The sequence below is a fragment of the Humulus lupulus genome, chromosome 7, assembly GCF_963169125.1.
Source record: "Humulus lupulus chromosome 7, drHumLupu1.1, whole genome shotgun sequence".
NCBI lineage: Eukaryota > Viridiplantae > Streptophyta > Magnoliopsida > Rosales > Cannabaceae > Humulus > Humulus lupulus.
This window is the reverse complement of record NC_084799.1, coordinates 34132683-34158463: the sequence shown is the minus strand read 5'-3', so window position 1 is coordinate 34158463 and position 25781 is coordinate 34132683. Positions and strand designations below refer to the sequence as shown.

The following is a 25781-nucleotide window of genomic DNA, read 5'->3' as shown; positions in this document are numbered from 1 at the left end:
CGAGCTAGTTAAATATGGGGCAACCATAGACTTAAAGAAGAAGATGGTAACCTTTGAGCCCGAGGGTGAGGATCCATTTGTATTTGTTGGCACTGTACATGGACCTCGTGTACCCATGATATAAACATTGAGGGCTAGAGACCTATTGCGAGATGGTTCCATAGGATTCCTAGCCAGTGTGGTGGATACCACTCAGGACGTGGCAATGGGATAAATTAGTTTGTGAGTTCCTGGATGTGTTTCTAACGGATCTACTAGGGTTGTTGCCACACAGAGAGATAGAGTTTGTTATTGAATTGGAACCATGAACGGAGCCTGTAACGTCCCAAATTTCCTAATAAGGCTTAAGGCCTTGATTAGAGGATGGAAAATTATGGAATTATGGAATTATGTGATTATATGATATTTATGTGTATCATTATGTGATTATGTGAGTTATATTATAATATGACTTGATATGCATGTTTAGGTGTATTAAATATGCATGTGGGCCCATTTCTGTTTAATTGGGAAATTTTCATATTTTGGTCTATTTTGGGTATATTTGGAATATATGTGATATATGTGTGGGACCACATTATTATGTGAGTATGTTTGGGTTACTCGGCACGAGACGATCCTAGGGAGCAAGCTAGTGGGAAAGTCACTATGGGATTCATACTTGACTCAGAGTGATTCAAGGGGTATTTTGGGTATTTAGCACATTACCGAGATATAGGGTAATGTGAATAAATATTTGAGGATAAATTGGGAGTTAGGAGATCAGGAGGGAATTATGAGAATTTCGACTATTTTACCTCGGGGGGCATATTTGGGACCCCGATCATTAGGATTTTCTTGAGGTTACTTAAGCTTGAAGTAACATGTCAGAAATAAAAAAATGTTTAGAACGTTCTCTCTCTCTCTCTCTCTCTCTCCTGTTCCCTTTTTGACACCGATCGCATTTTCGAAGGAAACTTGAGTTTTAGGACTCAGATTCAGGCAAGGATCGAGGCATAGTGATTCTAGGGAAGATTAGAAGCTTATTAGCCGGAGGATTTAGTTGGGAAACGACTCAATCTGAGTTTTAAGTTTTTGAGTTTTTAAGCTTTGGTTGGATTTTATTTTTGATGAGTTTTTGGTTGGTTTGAGATTTGGGTTTTGATGGTTTTGGGCCATTGAGATGTTTGTGGACTTTGATTTTGTAATTTGGATATGTTTGGATAGGTTTTTGGAGGATTTTAAATGGGAGAATACGTAGGTTATGGCTGGGTTCGTGGTCGGGCCACGACCCTGTTCTTGGGCGCCGCAGCCCAGGCTTGACGAAGATGGTGAAGTTGGCTGATGGGAAGTTAGGGCCGCGACACTAGGCACAGGCAGAGAAGGGGCTCAGCCTCTATTTGGAGGCAGGTCGCGGCTCAAAGCATGTTGAATGCCTTATATTTGGATATTTGACATATGATATATGCTTGGATGCATTGCTTACTTGTGAGTGGCACTGACTCATTAGTCAGAAACGACAATGGTGTTAGTACTGGTCGTGAAGTCTTGACTTATCAGTCATGATCGACAGTAGTACTAAGCACTGGTTGTATGGTATTGGGCCATAAGTCAAGAGCGGCATTAGCGTGTTTAACGCAGGCCGAAATTATTAGATCTAATCAACATGAGCATTGAATGCTTGACCGACCCTAAGGTCAAAGAAAACTAAAGCGCTTGTCTAGTCTAAAGGCTAGTTACTAGAGCTAGGGCCAAAAGGCTCAGGTGACTAAAATATCACATGGCTTAGGGCGTAGAGCCCCAGAGAGTGACTCATTAGTCATCTATTGAGGGCACATGACCCCATAATCATTTATTTGGACTTGAATGCATGCATGAACAGGGCTATTACTGCTAGGCATGCTTATTATGATTTAGTGACATGTTATTATCTGTTTATGAGCATGTCGAGTTTTCTTGCTGAGCCTCGACTCACGGGTGCTATGTGGTGTAGGTAAAGGTAAAAGAAATCTGGACCATCCTTGAGTTGGAGAGCTTAGGTGACGATGTGTACATATGCGGCTGCTCGACCACCACGGCCGAGGGTTTAAAGAGGAATTAGGGTTAAACCTTATTTTGCCGCTTAGGTCGGCTGGTTGTAAATATTTTATTGTAATTAAGCTTTAAAATATATTTTGGGATCCAAATGTATACAGTAAATGTTTTAGTGAAACGTTGTATCTTTGACCAAAATTTTTAACCCTAAACCGTTAATCACACTTAGTTACATGATTATGTCCAAATGACTCGTTTAGCGAGTTTTGCACTTTTTGAAATACATAGCGTAACGGTCCTTGGGTAGTAGGGCATTACAGAGCTAGTGTCTTGGGCACCATATAGAATGGCCCCATCAAAGTTGAAAGAATTGAAGGTACAATTATAAGAGTTGTTAGACTTGGGTTTTATTAGACCTAGTTTCTCTGCATGGGGTGCACCAGAGAAAGACGGTTCTCTGAGGATGTATATCGATTACAGAGATCTGAATAAGTTAACCATTAAGAATAAGTATCCTCTGCCAAGGATAGATGACCTGTTTGATCAGGTGCAAGGTAAGATGGTATTCTCAAAGATAGATTTTTGATATGGTTATCACCAGTTAAGGATCAAGGAGGAGGATATACCGAAGACTGCTTTTCGCACTAGATATGGGCATTATGAGTTTTTAGTTATGTCATTTGGGATGACTAATGCCCCAACAACTTTTATGGATCTGATGAACAGGGTGTTCAAAGATTATCTGGTTCTGTTTGTGGTTGTCTTCATCGACAAAATTCTTGTTTATTCTTAGTCAGAGGAGGAGCATGAGAAACACCTTAGGCTGGTGTTATAGAGACTGAGTGAGCACAGTCTGTATGCGAAGTTTAAAAAGTGTGAGTTCTAGTTACCAAAAGTGACTTTCCTTGGTCACATTGTCAGTAGAGAAGGGATCAAGGTGGACCCAACTAAGATTGAGGTGGTCAGAGATTGGCCAAGGCCAAGGAATGCTTCAGAGATTACAAGTTTCCTTGGATTGGCAGGTTATTACAAGAGTTTTGTGGAAGGGTTCTCAAGGATGGCTACCTCATTGATGGACCTGACACACAAGAATTTGAAGTTTGTGTGGTCAGATAGGTGTGAGAACAACTTCCAGGAGTTGAAGCGCCAATTGATTACAATTCCAATATTGAGTCTTCCAACAGATCAGGAGAAGTTTGTAGTGTTTTGTGTACCTCAAGATAGGATTCGGGTTATGTTCTTATGCAGACAGGGAAGGTGATTGCTTATGCATCATGTCAGTTAAAGGATTACGAACAGAGATATCCTACTCATGATCTAGAGTTAACAGTAGTGGCCTTTGCATTAAAGGTATGAAGGTATTACCTTTATGGGGAGAAGTGTGAGATATACATTGACCACAAGAGTCTGAAGTATCTATTCACACAGAAGGATTTAAACATGAGGCAAAGACGTTGGCTTGAGTTGGTGAAGGATTATGACTATGAAATCATGTATCATCCTTGGAAAGCCAACGTGCTGGCAGATGCCTTAAGCCAGAAATGTCCGGGACAATTATATAGTTTGAGGCAGGTATCCAAGGAATTGGCAGAGGATATGACCAGAGTAGGAATACAGTTAGTGGTGGGCCAGTTAGCCAACATCACACTTCAGTCTACTCTTTTAGAGAGGATAAAGGAAAGTTTGTTGAGTGATCCACAACTGATGAGGATTAAATGAGACGTCCTACCTGGAGTGGCTAGAGACTATTTAGTATCTGATATGGGCTAACTGAGGTTTAAAGGTTGGATTTTTATTCCGATGGATGCTGTTATCAAAAGGGAGATTTTGGATGAATCTCATACCACCCCTTACCCTTTGCATCCAGGCACCACGAAGATGTATCAGGATCTATGATCGCTATATTGGTGGCCTGGGATGAAGATGGATGTGATTGAGCATGTGGCTAAGTGTTTGAAATCTCAGCAGGTCAAGGTTGAGCATCAAAGATCAGCATGGCAATTACAGCCTCTGGATATCCCAGAGTGGAAATGGGAGGATATCACAATGGATTTTGTGGTTGGGTTACCCAGGATAGCAGGTCAGCATGATTCAGTGTGGGTTATCATGGATCGATACACCAAATCAGCTCACTTCTTACTAGTGAGGACGACTTATACAGTTGACCAGTATGTAGATCTTTATGTGAGAGAGATAGCGTGCCTTCATGGGGCTCCAAAGTCAATTGTATCAGATCGACACCCCACATTTACTTCCAAGTTTTGGGGAAGTGTGCAGAAGGCTATGGGTACATAGCTGAAGTTTAGCATCGCTTATCATCCTCAGATAGATGGACAATCTGAGAGGACGATACAAATATTAGAGGGCATGCTGCGAGCATGTGTGTTGGACTTTGAAGGGTCCTGGAGTAAGTATTTTCCTTTGATAGAGTTTTCCTACAATAACAACTATCAGTCGACCATTGGAGTGACTCCTTATGAAATGTTGTATGGTAGGAAATGTAGATTTCCCATTCACTGGGATGAGATTGGGGAAAAGAAATACTTGGGTCCTAAGGCAGTTTAGAGGACCAATGCGGCTATTGAGAAGATCAGAGCTCGGATGCTCGCGTCTTAGAGTAGACAGAAAAGTTATTTAGATCTGAAGTGCAGGAACGTGGAGTTCCAAGTGGGAGACTATGTCTTCCTTTGAGTTTCACCATGGAAAGTGGTGAAGAGATTTGGAAAGAAGGGCAAGTTGAGCCCTAGGTTTGTAGGACCTTTCGAGATCCTAAAGAGGATTGGTCAGGTGGCCTATAGATTGGCCTTACCTCTGGCATTTTTGGATTTACACAATGTGATTCATATTTCGACGCTTCGAAAGTGTGTATCAGATGTGACTCATGTATTAAGTTACGAAGATCTGGAGCTACATGAAGATCTTTCCTATGAAGAACAACCAGTTCAGATATTAGAGAGGAAGGACAAGATCTTGAGAAATAAAGCTATACCTTTGGTTAAGGTATTATGGAGGAACAACAAGGTCGAGGAGGCGACCTGGGAATTAGAGTCTAACATGCGGGATCAGTATCCTGAGCTGTGCAGGTAAAATTTCGAGGACAGAATTTCTATGAGGAGAGGATAATTATAACCTCTCAATTTCCCTAATAAGGCTTAGTGCCTTGATTAGGTGGCCAAGAGGGTAATAATTGAATTATAATGTGATTATATGCATGATTATCTGAATTATGTGAGTTCCATTAGAATATGATTGTATTTTCATGTTTAGGTGTATTATGCATGCATGTGGGGTCGTTTCTTATTGGAAGGGCATTTTCATAATTTTGGCTCATTGAGGACATATTTGAATATATATATATATATGTATGTTTTATGATTGAGACCACATTATTATGTGGATATATTTGAGTTATTTAGCACGAGGCGATCCGAGGGAGCAAATTAGCGGTTTAGTCATAACGAGGTCAAATACCCGACTTGTGGTGAGCCTAGGGGTATTTTGGTAATTTAGAACATTACCGAGACTTATCGGGGAATGGTAAACTATTTGGTGATTATTTGAGGATATTGGAAGTAGCGGGAAATTATGAGGCGTTTATTAGTGAGTAGCGAGAAGTGTGGCTAAAGACGAGTTTACCCTTAGTGGGCTTTGAGAGGAAAGTTTAGACCTAGGGGTATTTTGGTCTTTTCATGCCCTTGGATAGACTTAGTCTATCAGAAACCTCAGATGTAACCAAAAAACACATATACACTCAACTCTCTTTTCCTCTGCCTCGTTACTCTCTCTTTCTTGTTCTTATGCTTTGGCTCCAAGTGAAGATTTGGAGTGGCTTGCTGATTTGAGGCTTGGATTGAGTTAGAAATAGCTCAGGGGTCATAATTCTCAATTGATGTAAGCTCTAAACACTGTTGTTGCTGAATTCTGGTTTAGTTATTTTGAGTGCTTTGAGTTTTGAACAAAAAAATTGAATTTTTAGCCATAGCGATATTTTGGCTAGGTTTTTGGGGTTATAAGTTGTTTACTATGTTTGGAAATGCTTGTGGGCTATAGTTTTCGTTTTGGTTTGGAGTTATGATGAATTTTCAGGGAATTGGCTCAGAGAAAGTGTTTGAAAAACTAGGTTCGCTGGGTCGCTCTGTTCTTGGAGCGTCGCGGCCCTCATGAACCCAGATGCCAAGGGTTGTTCCCTGAATCTTCTTGGCACCGCAACGCCTAGTGGGCTACATTGCGGCATGTGCCCCTGGGATTTGAAGCTAGGGGCTCTCTGACTTAAGGCGCGTTGCGGCCCTTCAGGGGTGAGCCGAGGCGCTAGTTGGGAGAGCTATATAGGTTTGTGAGTGGGGAGACTCAAACCTAAGGGCTCAGGAAGGATTCTACTACTCGGTTTAGTAGAATTCGAGGTCCTAGAGACTAGGGCTCGGTCTAGAAGTCTTTATTTACTCAATATTGATGGATATAGTTTATTATGGTTGTGACTAAGGTACCGCTAGGGTTCAAGATGGGATCGTGCTCGGGGGTCGTTGTTAATTAACTTATGCTTGGACCACAGGTAGAAAACTGCACCCAATCCATGATATATGTGATTAGGTCTTGGCCCGGTTGTTAAATATTGATATGATTAGGGCTCGGGTCCCTGTGAATGAGTATCATTATGATTATGCCTGTGATTGTTTGATTAAGCATTACTTAATGCTCTGTATCAGGATAATTGTTAAATGATGTATGCTTGTTTGCATTATCTGATTTAATAGGCTTAACTTATAAGTCAAGAACGACAATAGCACGCTGAGCGCTGGTCGCAAACATTGACTTATAAGTCAAGGGTGACAATAGCGCCCTGAGCACTGGTCGATATGGTTTGGCCTAATCAAGAGCGTGATATACACTTGACCGGCCCTATGGTCGTTTTTAAAATAAAGCGCCAGGTATGCTGGGCCAACTCTAAGGCTGGTTATACAGAGGATAAGGCAATGGGCCCCGGGGTGGCTCTATAGTCCCAAATCCTAGGGCAATGGGCCTCAATATGACTTATTAGTCATTTATTTAGGGCAGCGGCCCCAGTGTGACTCTATGGTCACATAGCTAGGGCAACGGGCCCCGGTGTGACACTATAGTCACTTATCTGAATATAATGCATGCATGAGTAGGGTTATTACTGCTAGGCATGCTTATTATGATTCTGTAATATGTTATTAACTGCTTATGAGCATGTTAAGTATTCTTGCTGAGCCTCAGCTCATGGGTGCTTTGTGGTGTAGGTAAGGGCAAAGGGAAGTTGGACCAGCCATGAGTTGGAGAGCTTTGGTGGCGACGTGTACATATGTGGTTGCTCGACCACCACGACCGGGGTTTCTCAGAGGAACTAGAGGCAAACCCTATTTTACCACTTACGTCGGCTTGTTGTAACTTTTTGAGTTATAATTAACCTTTTTAAATGTTTATTTTGGGATCTTATGTACGAACATAAATATTTTAATGAAATGGTTATTCCTTTTGACCAAATTTTTTTAACCCTAAACTGTTAATCACGTTTGGTTACATATTTATGGCCAAGAGAGTCTAACACTATTTTAAACACGCAGTGTAACGGTCTTGGCTATCCAGGGTGTTACACTACTGCTCCACTGTTGTCACAATATAGGATTAGTGGCTTCTCCATATATGGAATTACTTCTAGATCAGTGTAGAACTTCCTAAGCCAAACTGCTTCCTTAGCTGTTTCTCAAGCCACAATATACTCAACTTCCATGGTTGAATATGCAATGCTAAATTGTTTAATACTTCTCCAAACTACAGCTCCTCCACAAAGAGGAAACACTGACCCAGACGACAGCCTACGCCTTTATTTGTCTGATTGGAAATCAGAATCAGTGTATACAGTAGGGTTTAAGTCACCCCCTGAATATACAAGAATATAATCTCTCGTTCTCCTAAGATACTTGAGAATGTTCTTTACTGTAATCTAGTATTCCAAACTAGGATTTGATTGATAACGACTCACAATTCCCACTACATAGCATATGTCGGGCCTAGTACACAATATAGCATACATAAGACTCCCAACTATTGAACCATAGGGATACTTTCTTATGTCTTCTTCTTCGTGAGGTGTCTTTGGACATTTCTCTTTGGAAAGAGTAATTCCATGTTTGGTCGGTAACTGACATTTCTTAGAATTCTCGATTGAGAACCTTTCTAGCACCTTATATATAATTAGCTTGAGAAAGTGCCAAGAGCTTGTTCTTCCTATCCCTTAGGATTTGTGTTGACAGTGAAAACTCGTCAACGATGTTAGGTCGGAAAAATCAAAGGTAAATTTGGAGATAACTGGATATGAACTAAGAATAGATTCAAGGAAAAATAAACACAGATCAACAATGGAGTCAATATTCGTATATTACTTAATAGCTTGAGTATACAATGAATTTTCCAACCCCCTTGCTGGAGGGGTGAAGGTCTATTAATATTGGGGCTCTGATGGCCCCTCATATATCGTGGTCCTAGGGGATAAGATTGTACATAGGTACATTGTCAGGGTTGTGGTGCAGGTCATAGTGGAGTAGAAGGTGGTGGTGTCAACCTGGTACATAGTCAGAGGTATACAGGTAGTGCCTCCACTCTTTGTACAAATTCGTACCACCATTATTTGTACGATACAGATGTCAGGATCACGCCTCTGTCCTCCTCATGGTCGTACATCCTACACTCGTATACGTACAGGTACCTTGTACCTAATGGTTATTCTCACATCTCCAAGACATGCATTTGCTCAAAGCTATTCCATATTCCACTAAGTGTAGGAAAGCTTGTAAGTTAACATGAATGATATACTCAGGTCTCTACATCACTATTGGCTTGACACCAAATATTTTTTGGGTCTCATTTATTGCTCCTTACACGCCCCTTCAAGAGGTCTTAGACTCCATACGGGTACGCGAGGCGCTGGCATCACGGCATGGAGGCTTCTAGGCGAGACAAAGTTCTGGCGTGCGGCACGGGTACACGATACCTCGGCACGGCTGGGCGAGGTATGGTGCAAGGCAAGCGCAAGACACCCTGGTGGTGTAAGGCGTGAGGCGCGGGACACCCTGGTGGTGTGAGGCGTGAGGTACGAGATACCCTGGTGGTGTGAGGCAGGCACAAGGTGTGAGACACCCTGGTGGTGCGAGGTGCGAGACACCCTGGTGGTGCGAGGCGCGAGACACCCTAGTGGTATGAGGCGCGAGACACCCTGGTGGTGCGAGGCGTGAGGCGCCATTGGGGGGAGCTGGTGGTCTGAGGCGCGAGGCACCTTGATGGTGTGAGGCCTTTGACGTGAGTCTTGATCTAACCATGCGCGAGGCCCTTCCAAGATGCGCGACATCCTTCTAGGTGCGAGGCCCATCCGAGGCGCGAAACACCCCGGTGGTGTGAGGCCTTTGGCGCGAAGCAAGGTCGCGGGACGTGGGTGTAGTCAATGCATACTGCTCGAGTGCCCACGACATATCTCAGCGTCAAGGCAGGTAGAGCCTCGCTATGCGAGGTTCCCTTTGCATGGATGTAGGTGTACGTCTCAGGTGCAGTTGACAGCCCTTATGCATGTGCGTGCATCTCGATTCTTGAGCATATCAACCTCGCGTAGGCACATCGGACCTCGCTATGCAAGGGCCTTGTGCACTTGTCCTCCTGCGACGCTTAGTTTGACCCTTTAACTTAGCAAGGCCAAACTTCATGGCTTATAATGAGATGTTTCCCTTAGGACAACTTCCTGTATTCTCAGGCGCCTAGCGCCATCACACGAGAAGCCCGAAGGTCTGCACACGGGGATTGGGCCACGCTATGCGAGGTCATTGGCCGAAGGAAATGTGCGCCTAGGGTTTTCATACCTTCACCGAGGGAAGCTTTAAGGAAAATTATTCCATATTTACAAGACCTATAGGTCCGAGCCCGATAGCATGAATACTTGACCTTTAGCCATGTAGTCTAACTAGGGACCAGAGATTTTTTCCTTGGTGGATTTTTGGCATCCACACTTGTCCCCTAGTCTATGAGGAGGTCTTTAGACGCCCTTGTAGACTTATTATGATGTTTATAATTATTCTTCATGAGTGCGATACTTGCATTATTCTTGGAGGCCTACAAAGCAGCGAAGGATGTCATTCAGCGTTATTGGGCGATGAAGACCTTGCTATGCGAGATGGTCTCGCACAGCGAGACCCTCTCACATGTTGAGGCTTGCTTCCTTTTCTTTGTACTTCATCCGTTGACATCCCGGGGCCTTCATCGGCCTTCCTTCCAAGGATATGGCTTATACGAGGCTTAGGAGCATGCTAAACATTTAGACAAGAGTGCTTGGAAGCACTCGGCTATGACTAGTCTCGCTATGCGAGGGCTCTCTCGCTGTGCGAGGCCTCTTAATCTTATTTTGTGTTTTTGTGACTTCATTCTTCATTTATGTCTGAAGGTGGCATTTATACAAATGTCCATTGAAGGAATGGAGCTCGCTTGAGTTGTAAAGTCGAGGGTAGTCTTTCCAAGTGAGGGTGCCCTTACTCCGCGGGATCCTCTTGCTAGGTGTGAGGTGTCTCGCCGCCTTAGTTTAGGACTTTGACAAGCCATCCCCCCTTTCTATTTTTCTTTCTTTTTTGTTTTTTTTAATGAGGGATTTTCGCAAGTCCTCGTGATCAATAGCTTCATTTTGAAAGGGTTCCCTTTGGGACCCCTCTACTGTGTGTGATTCATGTTTGTTGTTGCACCTTGTTTACTTGTAAGGATATGTCGACCCTTTGGGTTCTCGCTATCCTTTAATTTATTTTTGCGCACGTGTTTTGTTTTGTGCGAGAAGCATCATTCCCATCATTATGCATATCACTATTTTTGCAAGCGTCTTTTTCGAGACCCTTTTTGGGCTAGGTGACCTTGGCCGTCTTAGGATTGTTATGAGGACCTTTTTTGTTCTTTGACGTGATCTTCCCTTGGGTTGGGACCCTTTATAGGGAGATGGTATTTGTCAAACCTCCCAAGCGCCTATTTTCAAGGCCCTTTTTCTCTTGGTTAGGCGACTCAGTCGATCTAGACCTAGGGATCTCTTTGGGCTCCCATTTGGTCTTCTGCGACGTGGTCCCCTTATAGGGTGCGTGTGTCCGTGGAGAGGTACTTTTGAGGGGCCTTCTGACTTTCTTAGATTCTATAAGGATAGCTAGTCCTTATAGACTCAAATGTTGCCTTACAAGGTTCATCACTCATGCCTACGGGTATTATGAGTATTCATATATATATATATTTCACAAGGTCAGACACCCGTTTCGAACCTTGCCAGGAACCTATTGAGGCTTGCGAGCCTAGGCACCTATTTTGCTCCTGGTTGGGTGCCTGCTGAGGTCGGGTACAATACCTCATAAATTGTTTGTAGGATATTTCTTGTCAAGCACTTTGTTTTTCATTCTCTCCCACATACTTCAACAATTCCAGATTTTTGGAATCAACTAGGCGAATTCTTTAGACCTTTACGGGGGTCGATTGCGATGATTTGATGAATCCTACTAGCTTCTTCTGTGAAGCCTTTTTGTAGTCCTCTCCCAATTTTCAACTTGGTCAGCGACTCTTCCGTCACAACATTTTCCTCTACACGGAATCTTCAGATGTATTGGTAGAAGGGTAACTGGAGGAAGGTTCGCTTCCCTCAACATATAAGTTCTTATGGCCCTCTTCCACACGTATGTACTTCTGTGCTCTTTTGAAGAAGTCATCTAAGTTTGTAACCTCTCTCTTGAGCATGCTCCCCCATAACTTGCTTCCCGGATGAACTCCGGCTATAATAGCCATCTTGAGCTCCGCTTTAGTTGAAATTCCCATCTTTGTTGCTTCCATATTGAACCTATGGATATAGCTCTTCAAACTTTCATTCTCGCCTTGTTTTAAGTTAGCGAGGCTGGTAATTGGCATAACGTAATCACAGACTGCATGGTGTTGCTGAAGAAATTCATCAGAGAATTGCTGCCATGACTTGATTATTCCTGGCCTTAACCTCTTGAACCACTTGTATGCAACTCATTTAAGTGTAACGACAAAGCAATGGCACTTTGCTCTGTTGTTGATCCCTCTTAACCTCATCAAGTTATTGAAGGAATCTAAGTGATACTTTGGGTCCGTAGTACTCTCGTACGGAGTCATACGAGGTTCTCTGAAGCCGGTGGGCATTTGTTCAGCCTGGATCTCCCTTGTGAAGGGCGAATCATGGTCAAATTCTTTGTCATTTATGTGCCCCCCAAGTGTAGTGATAATCTTGCCTCGAGGGCTTTGCATTTTGATGTCTAGTTTCTTCCTCTTTTTGCTTGAGGAGTCTTGCGGGTCCTCAGACTGAACCCTTGTTTGGTTGTGTCTCTTGGGGGAGTTGCGAGGGGTGTGATTTTTACTTCTGACCTCTTCCCATTGGGCTTTCTCTTAGGCTAGGGGACACCTCTTTTGAGGTGACTTTGGCTTCATTCTTACGGCTATCGTCGCCCCTCCACCTTTTCTCCTGGGGGAACTTTGTCGGCCTAGGTCCCTCATGGTACTTTGTTTGGGGAGTGTTGATGGTGGAAAGTCGGGTTCTCCCATCATCTAGGGGGACAGTGGTTTTCTTTCTTTCACGCTCTTTCTCTTTACGCTTAGGAAGGCGTGTGCTCGACTTTCCCTGCAGAAGGTCGTTTAAAACCTCCTACATGTTTTTTAGCGTGGTTTCCAACCTTCGATTCTTTTTGTGTAACTCGCGAATCTCGTCCTTTTAGAAGCAGGTCCTTCAGCTAGAAATCACCGAGTGTGCTCAGGGACTCTTGCCTGGCCTGTGCGTGGTGCCACTGGGCGCCGAGGATGTGGGTGCACTGGCGGCTCTTAATGACCTCCGTCGGGCCGGACAGCCGGGGACGATGCTTCTTTCTCCTCCCTTGGGGGAAGAGGTTCCTTCAGCATATCTCCATGCTTAGGCGGAGGAGGGTCTTTCCTGGAAGCCCTAAGTTGTTCTCCGTCCAGGTGAACCTTATCATCTTGTAGTTGTCGTAAGCATTTTGAATGCCTTAGCATCTTTCCTTGTTGGAAGTGATGAAAGAATGTTGGCTTGATGCTTGTCCTTCCCACAGACAGCGCCAAACTGTTGACGGTGAAAACTTTTCAACGATGTTAGGTCGGAAAACTCAAAGGTAAATATGGAGATAACTGGATATGAACTTAGAATAGATTCAAGGAAAAATAAACACAGATCAACAATGGAGTCAATACTCGTATATTACTTAGTAGCCTGAGTATACAATGAATTTTCCAACCCCCTTGCTGGAGGGGTGAAGGTCTATTTATATTGGGGCTCTGATGGCCCCTCATACAGGGGACAAGATTGTACATAGGTACATTGTCAAGGTTGTGGCACAGGTCATAGTGGAGCAGAAGGTGGTGGTGTCGGCCTGGTACATAGGTATATAGGTAGTGCCTCCACTCTTTGTACAAATCTGTACCACCACTATTTGTACGATACATATGTCAGGATCACGCCTCTGTCCTCCTCATGGTCGTACATCTTGCACCCGTATACGTACAGGTACCTTGTACCTAATGGTTATTCTCACATCTCCAAGACATGTATTTTCTCAAAGCTATTCCATATTCCACTAAGTGTAGGAAAGCTTGTGAGTTAACATGAATGATATACTCTGGTCTCTACATCACTATTGGCTTGACACCAAATTTTTTTTGGGTCTCTCTTATTGCTCTTCGCATTCCCCTTCAAGAGGTCTTAGACTCCATACTGGTACATGAGGCGCTGTCATCTAGGCGAGACAAAGTGCTGGCGCGTGGCATAGGTACGCGACACCTCGACATGGCTGGGTGAGGTGTGGTGCGAGGCGGGCGAGAGGCGCGAGACACCCTGGTGGTGCGGGGCGCCCTAGTGATGCGAGGCGCAAGGCATGAGACACCCTGGTGATGCGAGGCGCCCTAGTGATGCGAGGCGCAAGGCGTGAGACACCCTGGTGATGCGAGGCGCTGTCTGCGGGAGCTGGTGGTCCGAGGCGTGAGGCCTTTGGCACGAGGCTTGATCTAACCATGCGCGAGCCCTTGCTCCATGCGCACGAGGCCTTTCAAAGATGCGTGACACCCTTTTAGGCACGAGACATCCTGGTGGTGCGAGGCCTTTGGCGCGAGGCAAGGTCGCGAGACGCGGGTGCAGTTGATGTATAAGACTCGAGTGCCCACGACATCTCTCGGCGTCAAGGCAGGTAGAGCCTCGCTATGCGAGGCTCCCTTAGCATGGATGTAGGCGTACATCTCGGGTGTGGTTGATAGCCCTTATGGATGTGCGTGCATCTCGACTCTTGAGCATATCAACCTCGCGTAGGCACATCGGACCTCACTATGTGGGGGCCTTGTGCATCCGTCCTCCTGCGACGCTTAGTTTGACCCTTTAACTTTGCAAGGCCAATTTACATGGCTTATAATGAGATATTTCCCTTAGGAAAACTTCCCGTATTCTCAGGCGCCTAGCGCCATTACATGAGAAGCCTGAAGGTCTGCACACGGGGATTGGGCCACGCTATGCGAGGTCATTGGCCGAAGGAAATGTGCGCCTAGGGTTTTCATACCTTCACCGAGGGAAGCTTTAAGGAAAATTATTCCATATTCACAAGACCTATAGGTCTGAGCCCGATAGCATGAATACACGACCTTTAGCCATGTAGTCTAACTAGAGACCAGAGATTTTTTCCTTGGTGGATTTTTGGCATCCACAATTTGGATTCCCAGAACATAGTTCGCTTCGCTCAAATCTTTCATTTGGATTTTTTCAGCTAACCACTTCTTCACGTTTGACAGTGTCTTTACATCGTTTCCAATGAGAAAAATGTCATCCACATAAAGAACTAAGAAAACCACAACTTTACCTTTGACATATTTATATACACATGTTTCGTCGAAATTCTGTTTGAAGCCATATGTTTCAATTGTCTCATCAATGGTGATGTTCCAAGATCTAGATGCTTGCTTCAATCCATAAATTAATTTTCACAATTTACACATCTTATGATCTTCCCATTTCTTCACAATCCCTTCTGGTTGTACCATATAGATACTCTCATCAAGATAGCCATTAAGGAAAGTTGTCTTGTGTTGGGATAATTTTGCTATGCAAGTGCACACAGTCGCAATTTGTAATAAAATGGTAAAAACCGAGTATCGTCCTCAAGGACTGATTTATCAATTACCAACCAATCAATCTTTTTAATTTTATTTGATTGAATGATTTCAGAGATTTCAAACAAAGAAAAATACTAACGAAGCACAATGAAAATTTAAACAGAAAATAACAGAGAAAATGAAATTAGGACAATTATGATCCTCTATTTTCCACTATTTTATTTCCTAATGCAATAATTTATATCCCCTTCTCCCTATTCAAGAATAAGTTGCAAAAAACAATTCATAATCTGGTCAAGATTTATGAAATTCAATCTAAATGACAACTTCCTATATTTCTATGGTAAGTTGAATCATGTAGAAGGCATTAACCACGCAACTCAGAAAAATAAGCAAATAATTTAGATACTTTCGTTCTAAATTAAATTTGTATCCACACAATCAAAGCATATCAAATTTCACTTTTCAGATTTCAATTTGATTCATGAAATAACAATTAAAGGTGATCAATCAATAATCGCACAAATAACACAGATTGCGAGGAGTTGAAAGAGATGAAGAAGAACATCAATTTTTGCATTAAACCATAACAAGGGTTTCCAAAAGATTCACATAAAAGCCCTAAAAAAGAATTTAGCCCATGATATTCATTCTAGCCATAAGATAGTTCGATTACAAACATGAAAATTTAAAGAAAAAGATGAAAAACACAGGGATGAATCCTCCAAGATGGTATTCTTACTCCAGCCGTCGTTACCCTCTTCAGCCTTGTCTCAGTTGCATATATGTTTCCCAAGAATCCCTACTAAAAATTCCCTCTGGAAAAGACTCAATTGCCCATAAAAAATAACCAGATATGTCAAAAATCGCGAAACCAGTGCTGTAGCGCTACCCTTGTAGCGCTGTAGCGCTAAAGTCAGAGACGAAATGGGGGAAATCTGGGCACCAGCGCTGTAGCGCTCTCATGGTAGCGCTGTAGCGCTAAAGTCAGGAACCAACTTCCTGAAAACTGCGTCCAAGCGCTGTAGCGCTGATGTTGTAGCGCTAAAGTCAGAGCTGAGCTTCTTCAAAATTTCTTCCTAGCGCTACGACGCTCCCTTAGTGGCGCTGTAGCGCTACTTACAGAACCAACAAAATTCACAAATCCGTCTTGATTTTATTCCACTTTCGCTCCTTTTCATTATTTGTATCACTTTAACATTCATCACCCTGAAACAAGAACAAATGAGCATAATTCCGAAATAAAATAATCCTAACTAATGAAAAATAGCCTAAAAACTAGGACCATAAACGAGCCTAAAACTCGTTTATCAAACTCCCCCAAACTAAATCTTTACTCGCCCTCGAGTAAATACCAAGTTAAACTAACAAAACGAAACAGACACAAAACGAACAAGCTAAACCATCATTACCATCTACACTGCTTTGTCAAAACTCATGAAATCTCAATTGCAATAATAATAACCAGAATTTCAGCTCAATTGCTTTAAAGTCCAATTTGTAAAGTACAATTAGGGAAATCAATAATATATCATGAAAATGACTACAACATTTGGACTCTATCATAAATGCTCAACTCATTCCAGACAATTCCACAAACCAATTTTTCAATATGCTTGCATTACTTAACCTTCTCCACTAATGTCAACAACACGTGTTTTGAAATCAAAAGGACTTTCACAGGTTATAGCGTTAGGCTTAGGCAAGGTTAGATGAAATTGTCATTTAGGCTCAATCGTTACCATAAGCATAAAAACCTTGAAACCAGCCAAATTTCTCTTCACCACACCAAAAATCACCCTTTTATACAATTAGAGAGAGATTACAACACTTTTCATCATTTTCTTCTTTTCTTTTTGTATCATTTTTTTTTCTAGACTTATCACTTTTTTTTTTCAAATCACACTCCCCTAAACTTAATATTTTCTATATATATATATAATCAAGGAGTGTGACAAAGTGATTTTTTTTCTATTTTCTCAAAGACTTCTCTCTCTCTTCTTTTTGTACAATCATACTACATTCAGATCATACCAATACCTCACTATTTTTCATTCTTTTTTCCCACAAATTATATGCTTATGATAACAAAGGAAAAGGAAAAAAAAATAATGAAGTTAGGAAATTTAGGCTCAAATAGTATAATCAAGAACAAAAACCAAGTTTAAGGCTCAAAAAGGGTAACTAAGGATAATTAAATCAAGGTTGGCTTGAAAGGCACACTCGATCCAATAAAATTGCCTAAATCACTTTTCTAAACACATGTCATCAAGGATTTCGCCTCAAAGGCCAAATAATGCAAGTTCTATCAAATTCAAATTGTCATTCCACCAACCCTAGTCAAACTCATATAATAAAATCCAAAATGTTGCATTTTCAAAACATTAAAAATTTCCCACAAAACTTTTTAAATTAAACTCTAAAACAATTGAACCAAGCACACAGTTGAATTCAATTTCCTTTTCACAAGCAAAGACAAAGCAACAACAGACACGAATGATGGTTTAACAGTTACACTAAACAACATAGAAAATAACACAACAGACTGAAAACTAAACTAAACAATGCACAAAACAAAAATAAAACAAAATAATCTCCCCCCCCCCCCCCCCCCCAAACTAAAGACGCACATTGTCCCCAATGTGATAAAGAAAAGAACAGAGGAAGAGAACTTACCTGACCAGCCACATCAGTATGGCGGTGGTGGTGGTTGGAACGAAGGACCGTCGAAAGGGTGAGATTGCGGAGGCTGAGGTGCAGGAAAACCAGCAAAGGACGGGGGTGGAGGCGGAGGGTAAAATGGAGAGTACGGTGGATAGGGTGGTGGTGGAGCAAAATAAGTGCGATCTGAATCATCTAGCGACCAGCGGCTCACCAAATTGTTTAATTGAGCCACATGACTCACTTCATAATCATACCACTGGCCCAAATACTGATTCACCATATGCTGCTGATGAACCACATATTGATTTTGTTGGATTAGATAATCCAACTTTTCATTAACTTGCTGCAAGCTTGGATTGCTACTGCCACCCAACAAAACTGGTTCAGCTTCTTCCTCCACATCAGCTTCCACACGACGCTTTCCCTTTTTTCTTGCTTGCGGCACATATAGAGCAGGCTCAGGATAGTCATTCATCAAATTGATGGACAACGGTTGCTGCAGCGAATGATAAATATCAGTAACAAATTCCGGGACACCAGCCTTACAGCACAACATCGTGATGACAGATCCATGGGCTAAACCTCCAGTAGTGTGCCCTTTTTCAATGAAATTAATGTTGGCCTTGATCCAAATACCCGGATTAACACTCATGCCCTGCATCAATGCATACATCAATAAGGCTCGATCTTTAGTCATATTAGACACATGACTAACCGGCATAAATCGAGCACACACAAAGAACGCCCAAAATCTCGCCTCAATGTTAAGCAGGCATGATGCTATACTTTTAGGGAGACTGCCAGATAAATTCCAGGGAGTGCCTTCAAAACACAGTTTATCAGCCACAGCCGCAAAATCTATAGAGCCATTCAAGAACTGGGCATATTCCTCCTCCTCCTGTTTTATTTGCGGGGCTTTGAACACCTTATTAATCGCTTCAGCAGTGAAAGGCACACGTTTACCTCGAACAAAGACTGTGTCATTGTGTTTATCTCTTAAGTTCGCATAAAACTCATACACCAATGATACATTAGCCTGTGCCAATCTAGTTACAAAATCGCCCCATTTCCTATTCATGAGATTCGCCCGAACCCGTTAAAAAATCTGATGAGCAAACGGTTCAGACTGAAATTCCACTTCACGCTCAGGAATCAAAGGCTTTCTGACAAATTTCTCATACCGCTCCTGAGCCTTGAAATTGATAAACCGAGTCTCATCATACTCATGCTCAGAACTATCCTCCCTTGGTTGAGACGCAGATGCTTGCCCCTTTCCCTTGTCCTTATTTCTACTCGCTCTACTCTTGGGAGCCATTATCTATACTATCACCAAACCCACAAGACAGAATTTTGATAGCACCTCCCCTACCAATGGACCCTTTTCCTCTTCACAAACAGTTACAATATTCAATCTTTCAAGCAAATCAACTAAAATCCCCACACCCAAAAAACAAAAGTGATCCACCCTCTACAATCAATCAAGGCCAGCCAATCCCAAATACCACAAAAAAAATCTGAGGAGGAAAGGGGAAAGAACCATTTACCCAACCATTGCAATAGATTCCTTTACGCTTGAATTAGAACACCCCCTTGAAAATTTCCACCTTGTGCAAGAAATTAGATCAATGAATTCCCAGGGTTGCAAAACAGATTTGGGGCGAAATTGAAATGGGTTGGAGAAGAAAGGGAAGAAAGGAGGGAAATAAGAGGAGAAATGAAGGAAAGATGGAGGGTTGGTGGAGAAATTTCTGGGAAAGGGTTGCAAGGGAAAAGCTATGGAGGTTATGGAGACGATGGAGAAGAGAAAATGGACAGGAAGAAAAAGAAAGTAGAGGAAATGAGGGGAAAAATTCGCATCCCTCTGGTTTATAAAAAAAAACTGAACAGAGCGCTACAGCGCTAAAGGAATAGCGCTGTAGCGCTAATGCACGAATTTGGACTCTGGCCTCTGGAACCAGCGCTGTAGCGCTGGTATAACAGCGCTGTAGTGCTTACTGACCCCCGAATTTCCTTTTCTTCTCTGAGAAGAGCTCCATAGCGCTGCAAGTATAGCGTTGTAGCGCTATGGCACTTGAAATCACCACATTTCTATATTTTTCATTTTTTTTTCACGATTTTCACGGTTCAAACAATACATGAAAATAAAAATAACAACTAAAAACAAAATCCCGTCATTGTTCAAAACCAAATAAAATAAAATAAAATAAATTTACAACTGAGAACCGCCTCCTCAAAGCGCTGTCTTTAACGTCATTTAGCCGGACGCTGGATCCCTCTTCAAAGAGGCTTTAGAAGGAGGATAGACTTTGCTTGATCAAAAGTACCACCCAAGTAAGGTTTCAATCTCTGGCCATTGACTTTAAAGGAATCACCTGAATTGCCCCGAAATTCTACAGAACCATATGGAAAGACCTGAACAACAGTGAACGGTCCTGACCATCTTGACTTCAATTTCCCAGGAAAAAGTCTCAGCCTTGAATTAAAAAGAAGTACCTGCTGCCCTGGTTGGAACTCCTTCCTGACTAAATTCTTGTCATGCCAAGCCTTTGTTCTCTCCTTATAAATCTTGGCATTTTCATAAGCCTCATTTCTGAACTCATCAAGTTCATTCAGTTGCAACGACCTTCGTTCACTGGCTGCACTCCAATCAAAATTTAATTTTTTCATAGCCCAGAATGCCCTGTGCTCCAATTCAACTGGTAGAAGACACGCTTTACGAAACACCAACCTGTAAGGAGACATGCCTATTGGTGTTTTGAATGTAGTTCGGTATGCCCAAATCGCGTCATCTAACTTCTTTGACCAATTTTTTCTCGAGCTGTCAACGGTCTTCTCAAGGATGCTTTTTATTTCTCTGTTTGAAACTTCAGCTTGCCCATTTGATTGAGGATGGTAAGGCAAAGCTTTTCGATGATATACTCCATAACAAGCTAGCAATGCATCAAGTTGTTTATTTACAAAGTGTTTCCCTTCATCACTAATCAGAGCTCGGGGAGTGCCAAATCTAGTAAAAATATGTTTATGCAGAAAATTAAGCACAGTTTTACCGTCATTGGCTCTAGTTGCTGCAGCCTCCACCCATTTGGATACATAATCCACTGCCAATAGAATATATTCATTGTTGTAAGATGGTGGAAAAGGCCCCATGAAATCGATGCCCCATACATCAAACAGTTCCACCTCAAGAATCCCCTGTAAAGGCATTTCATTTCTCCTCGAGATATTACCAGTTCGCTGACACCTATCACAGGCTTTGACAAAAACATTGGCATCCTTGAATAATGAAGGCCAATAAAAACCACTTTGTAATACCTTGGCCGCTGTTCTTGATGCTCCAAAGTGCCCTCCACATTGTTGAGTATGACAGTGATTAAGAATGGACTGCATCTCTTCTTCAGGAACACATCTTCTGATAATCTGATCAACACAGTGCCTATAAAGAATCGGTTCCTCCCAATAGTAGTGTTTCACCTCAGAAAAGAATTTCTTTAAATTTTGCTTTGACATTTCAGGAGGCACAATCTTGGCAACCAAGAAGTTCACTATGTCTGCAAACTAAGGGACAGATAAAGTCTCACTCACCCCAAACAACTACTCATCAGGAAAGTGATCATTGATTTGCACTGCTTTCTTATTTTCAGTCTCCTCCACCTCAAGTCTAGAGAGATGATCAGCTACCACATTCTCGCTGCCCTTCTTGTCACGAATCTCCATGTCAAATTCTTGAAGCAACAAAATCCATCTAATCAGGCGGGGCTTGGCATCTTTCTTTGACATCAAGTATTTAATGGCAGAGTGATCAGTGTAGACAATCACTTTGTTACCAATCAGATACGGTCTAAATTTATCACAAGCAAACACAATAGCTAGCAACTCTTTTTCTGTAGTAGCATAATTCAGCTGAGCATCATTTAGAGTCCGACTAGCATAGTAAATAGACCTGAATACCTTGTCAATCCGCTGTCCCAAAACTGCCCCCACCGCATAGTCACTGGCATCACACATCAACTCAAAAAGCAATTCCCAATTCGGAGCTATCACAATTGGAGCAGAAATAAGCTTTTCTTTCAAGAAATTAAAAGCCCTCAAACATTCATCATTAAAATCAAAGACAACTCCGTTCATAAGCAGATTTGAGAGAGGCTTGGACACCTTAGAGAAATCTTTTATGAATCTTCGATAGAACCCAGCGTGACCAAGAAAACTTCTAACACCTTTGACTGAAACTGGTGGAGGCAGCTTTTCAATGGTAGAAATTTTTGCTCTATCTACCTCAATTCCCTCACTTGAAATTTTATGGCCAAGAACAATCCCCTCTTTCACCATAAAATGGCATTTCTCCCAATTCAACACCAGATTAGCCATCTCACAACGACGCATCACGTTCTCCAAATTACCCAAACAGAGGTCGAATGATGAGCCAAAAACAGAGAAATCATCCATGAATATCTCAATACACCGGTCTACCATGTCTGAAAATATGGCCATCATGCACTGTTGAAATGTTGCAGGGGCATTGCATAGTCCAAATGGCATTCTCCTGAAAGCAAATGTGCCATAAGGACATGTAAAGGTTGTTTTCTCTTGATCCTCTGGTGCAATAGCGATCTGATGATACCCAGAATACCCATCCAAGAAACAGTAGTAGCTATGGCCTGCCAATCTGTCAAGCATCTGATCAAGGAAAGGCAAAGGAAAATGATCCTTCCTTGTTGCCTTATTGAGCTTGCGATAGTCTATACAAATCCGCCACCCCGTTACAGTTCTTGTTGGAATGAGTTCATTGTTCTCATTTCTCACCACAGTCATTCCACCCTTCTTAGGTACCACTTGCACAGGGCTCACCCATGCGCTATCAGAAATTGGGTAGATCACCCCAACATCCAACCATTTAAGAATTTGCTCCAATACTACTTCCTTCATGGCTGGATTGAGTCTTCTCTGGGCCTCTATGGATGGCTTGCTATTCTCCTCCAATAAGATTTTATGCATCACTGTCGATGGGCTTATTCCTCTAATATCTGCCAAGGTCCACCCAATGGCCAATTTATGCTTCCTTAGAACCCTCAACAGTTTCTCCAATTCTATCTTTGACAGGTCAGCTGACACAATGATAGGTAAAGTTTCATTCTCTCCCAAATAAGCATATCGCAAGTGATCTGGGAGGACCTTTAATTCCAACGGCGGTGGCTGCTGAATGGAGGTTAGCGGTTTATCAGTCGCATCTGCTAATTCTTGGAACTTTTTCCAATATGGTAAGAAAGAGTTGATCCAGTTTACACATTCTCTGATCTCAGCATCATCATCATCATCGCCCTCATCACCCAATAATACTACCTCTAAGGCATCACTGCTCATCCTTCTCTTGGAGACTGCCTTTTCTATCACATCCACACTAAAGCAACTGTCACTAGCCACCAGATACTTCATAGACTTGAAGACATTAAAGACCACCTCATCTCCTTGAACTCTAAGCTTAAGCTCTCCTTTGTGAACATCAATAAGAGCTTGGCCTGTGGCTAAAAATGTCCTACCGAGAATAATTGGGACATCTGTATCCTCCTCCATGTCCAGAACGATAAAGTCAGCTGGAATTATGAACTTATCCACCTTCACAAGAACATCCTCAATAATACCTCGTGGATGTGTTAATGATCGGTCTGCGAGTTGTAAAGTGACAGTTGTTGGTTTTGCTTCCCCCAAACCAAGTCTTTTAAACACAGATAAGGGCATCAGATTGATAATTGCCCCCAGATCACATAAGGCGTGCTTACATTCAAACTTGCCAATGGTGCAAGGTATGGTGAAGCTCCCCGGATCTCTCAGCTTTTGGGGTAACTTCCTTTGTAAAATCGCGCTGCACTCTTCAGTGAGTGCAACAGTCTCATAGTCCTCCATCCTCCTTTTCTTTGACAGAATCTCCTTCATGAATTTAACATAGCTGGGCATCTGCTCCAAGGCCTCAGCAAAAGGAATGTTTATGTGCAGCTTTTTAAACACCTCTAGAAACTTAGAAAACTGTTTATCAAGTGTAGTCTTTCTAAGCCTCTGAGGGTATGAAACTCGAACTGGCTGCTCAATAACAACTGGCGGACTCTTTTCTGACTGCTGGTGGTCTTCAGTAACCCTTTCTGAATCAGAATGCTCACCCATCTCTTTATTCTGAACCACTGCTTGTGGAGGTCTAGGCTGCTCAGTTTGCTTCCCACTCCTCAGAGTAATTGCCGGAACTTGCTCCTTGGGGATGACTTCAGTATTACTGGGAAAATTTCCCTGGGGTCTGTTATTGAGCATATTGGCCAACTGCCCAACTTGTGTCTCAAGATTTCGAATAGAGGATCTGGTCTCAGTCATAAATTGAGTCTGAGTATTAGTGAGAGTCAACAAGGCAGCTTGCAGTTCATTAGGCCTCTCAGGTTGATGCATTGATTGTTGAGGCCTAGGTTGTTGTGATGATGAAGCTTGATACATAGGTGGCTGAGGCATGTTGTTCTGAAATTGGCCCTGAAACTGAGGTTGTTGGCCTTGATTATTCTTCCACGAAAAATTGGGATGATTTCGCCACCCAGGATTGTAAGTATTGGAGAATGGATTATTGAGTGGCCTTTGAAAGTTCCCCACCGCTTGAACTTGAGCATGATCCATAGGAGTGTTATTATTCATACTGATAGGACACTGATCGATAGAATGAGCATCACCACACATTTCACACCTCACTGCCATCTGAACCGCATTAGCAGATACACTGCTCTGTTGTAACTGCTTTGTCAGAGAGGCTACTTGTGCTGTTAGAGCAGTGATTGCATCCAGCTCATGCACCCCAGCTACCTTTCTGACTCCTGATGATCTTTCCTCAGACCATTGATGATTGTTTGTGGCCATGTCCTCTAGCAACTCATAAGCACCAGTTGCACTCTTGCTCATAAAAGTGCCACCCGCTGCAGCATCAATAATGGTTCTGGTTGTAGGACATAAACCATTGTAGAAATTCTGTACTAGCATCCACTGTTCAATGCCATGATGAGGACATCTTCTCAGGAGTTCCTTAAATCGTTCCCAAGCTTCATACAATGACTCTCCGTCATTCTGACAAAAGTTATTGATCTCTCCCCTCAATTTAGCAGCTTTTGACGGAGGGAAGAATTTAGACAAAAATTCTTGAGCTAGATCCTGCCAGGTGACAATAGAATTTGGCTGCAGCGAGTTCAGCCAACTCTTAGCTCTGTCCCTAAGAGAAAATGGGAAAAGCCTAAGCTTGATTGCGTCATCACTCACCCCATTATATCTTAAGGTTCCACCCAACTCCAGAAAATTGGATAAATGGGTGTGAGGATCTTTAGAAGGCAACCCATTGAATTGCACAGAGGACTGCACCATTTGTAGAATAGCGGGCTTGATTTCAAAGTTGTTGGCCTCTACAGCTGGTGGACGTATACTATTTTGTACTCCCGTCAGAGTGGGCAGTACATAATCTCTCAGGCTCCTCTCAGCATTGTTCTGAGCCTGACCCCCTTGTACAACTCCAGGAATTAGAACATTCCTGCCATCCCCTTCATTCTGTGCCATCTTCACAGATTTCTGGGCCTCCCTCTTGTTCTTTCTGATTTTCTTGCAAGAATTTTCAATCTCAGGATTCAGAGGAACAAGTGTGTCTTTTCCTCTTTTGCCACACATATACCAAAATTCACCCGAGATAGACAAATTATGCAACTAAACAGATTAGAAACAAGAGAAATTAAAATCAAATTAGAATAAAAATTAATTAGACTGATATTGATAATTATTTTCAGTCCCCGGCAACGGCGCCAAAAACTTGTTGCGATAATTTTGCTATGAAAGTGCACACAGTCGCAATTTGTAATAAAATGGTAAAAACCAAGTATCGTCCTCAAGGACTGATTTATCAATTACCAACCAATCAATCTTTTTAATTCTATTTGATTGAACAATTTTAGAGATTTCAAACA

The 25781-nt window shown here is 42.4% G+C and overlaps 1 non-coding gene across 1 annotated transcript; it reads left to right on the top strand.

Moving 5' to 3' along the window:
* The first annotated feature begins 24826 nt into the window (after nt 1–24826).
* LOC133793074 (small nucleolar RNA R71) lies at nt 24827–24933 on the top strand. Its single transcript, XR_009874535.1, has one exon. It is a non-coding gene; the product is annotated as a small nucleolar RNA R71 (small nucleolar RNA).
* Nucleotides 24934–25781: the final 848 nt, after the last annotated feature.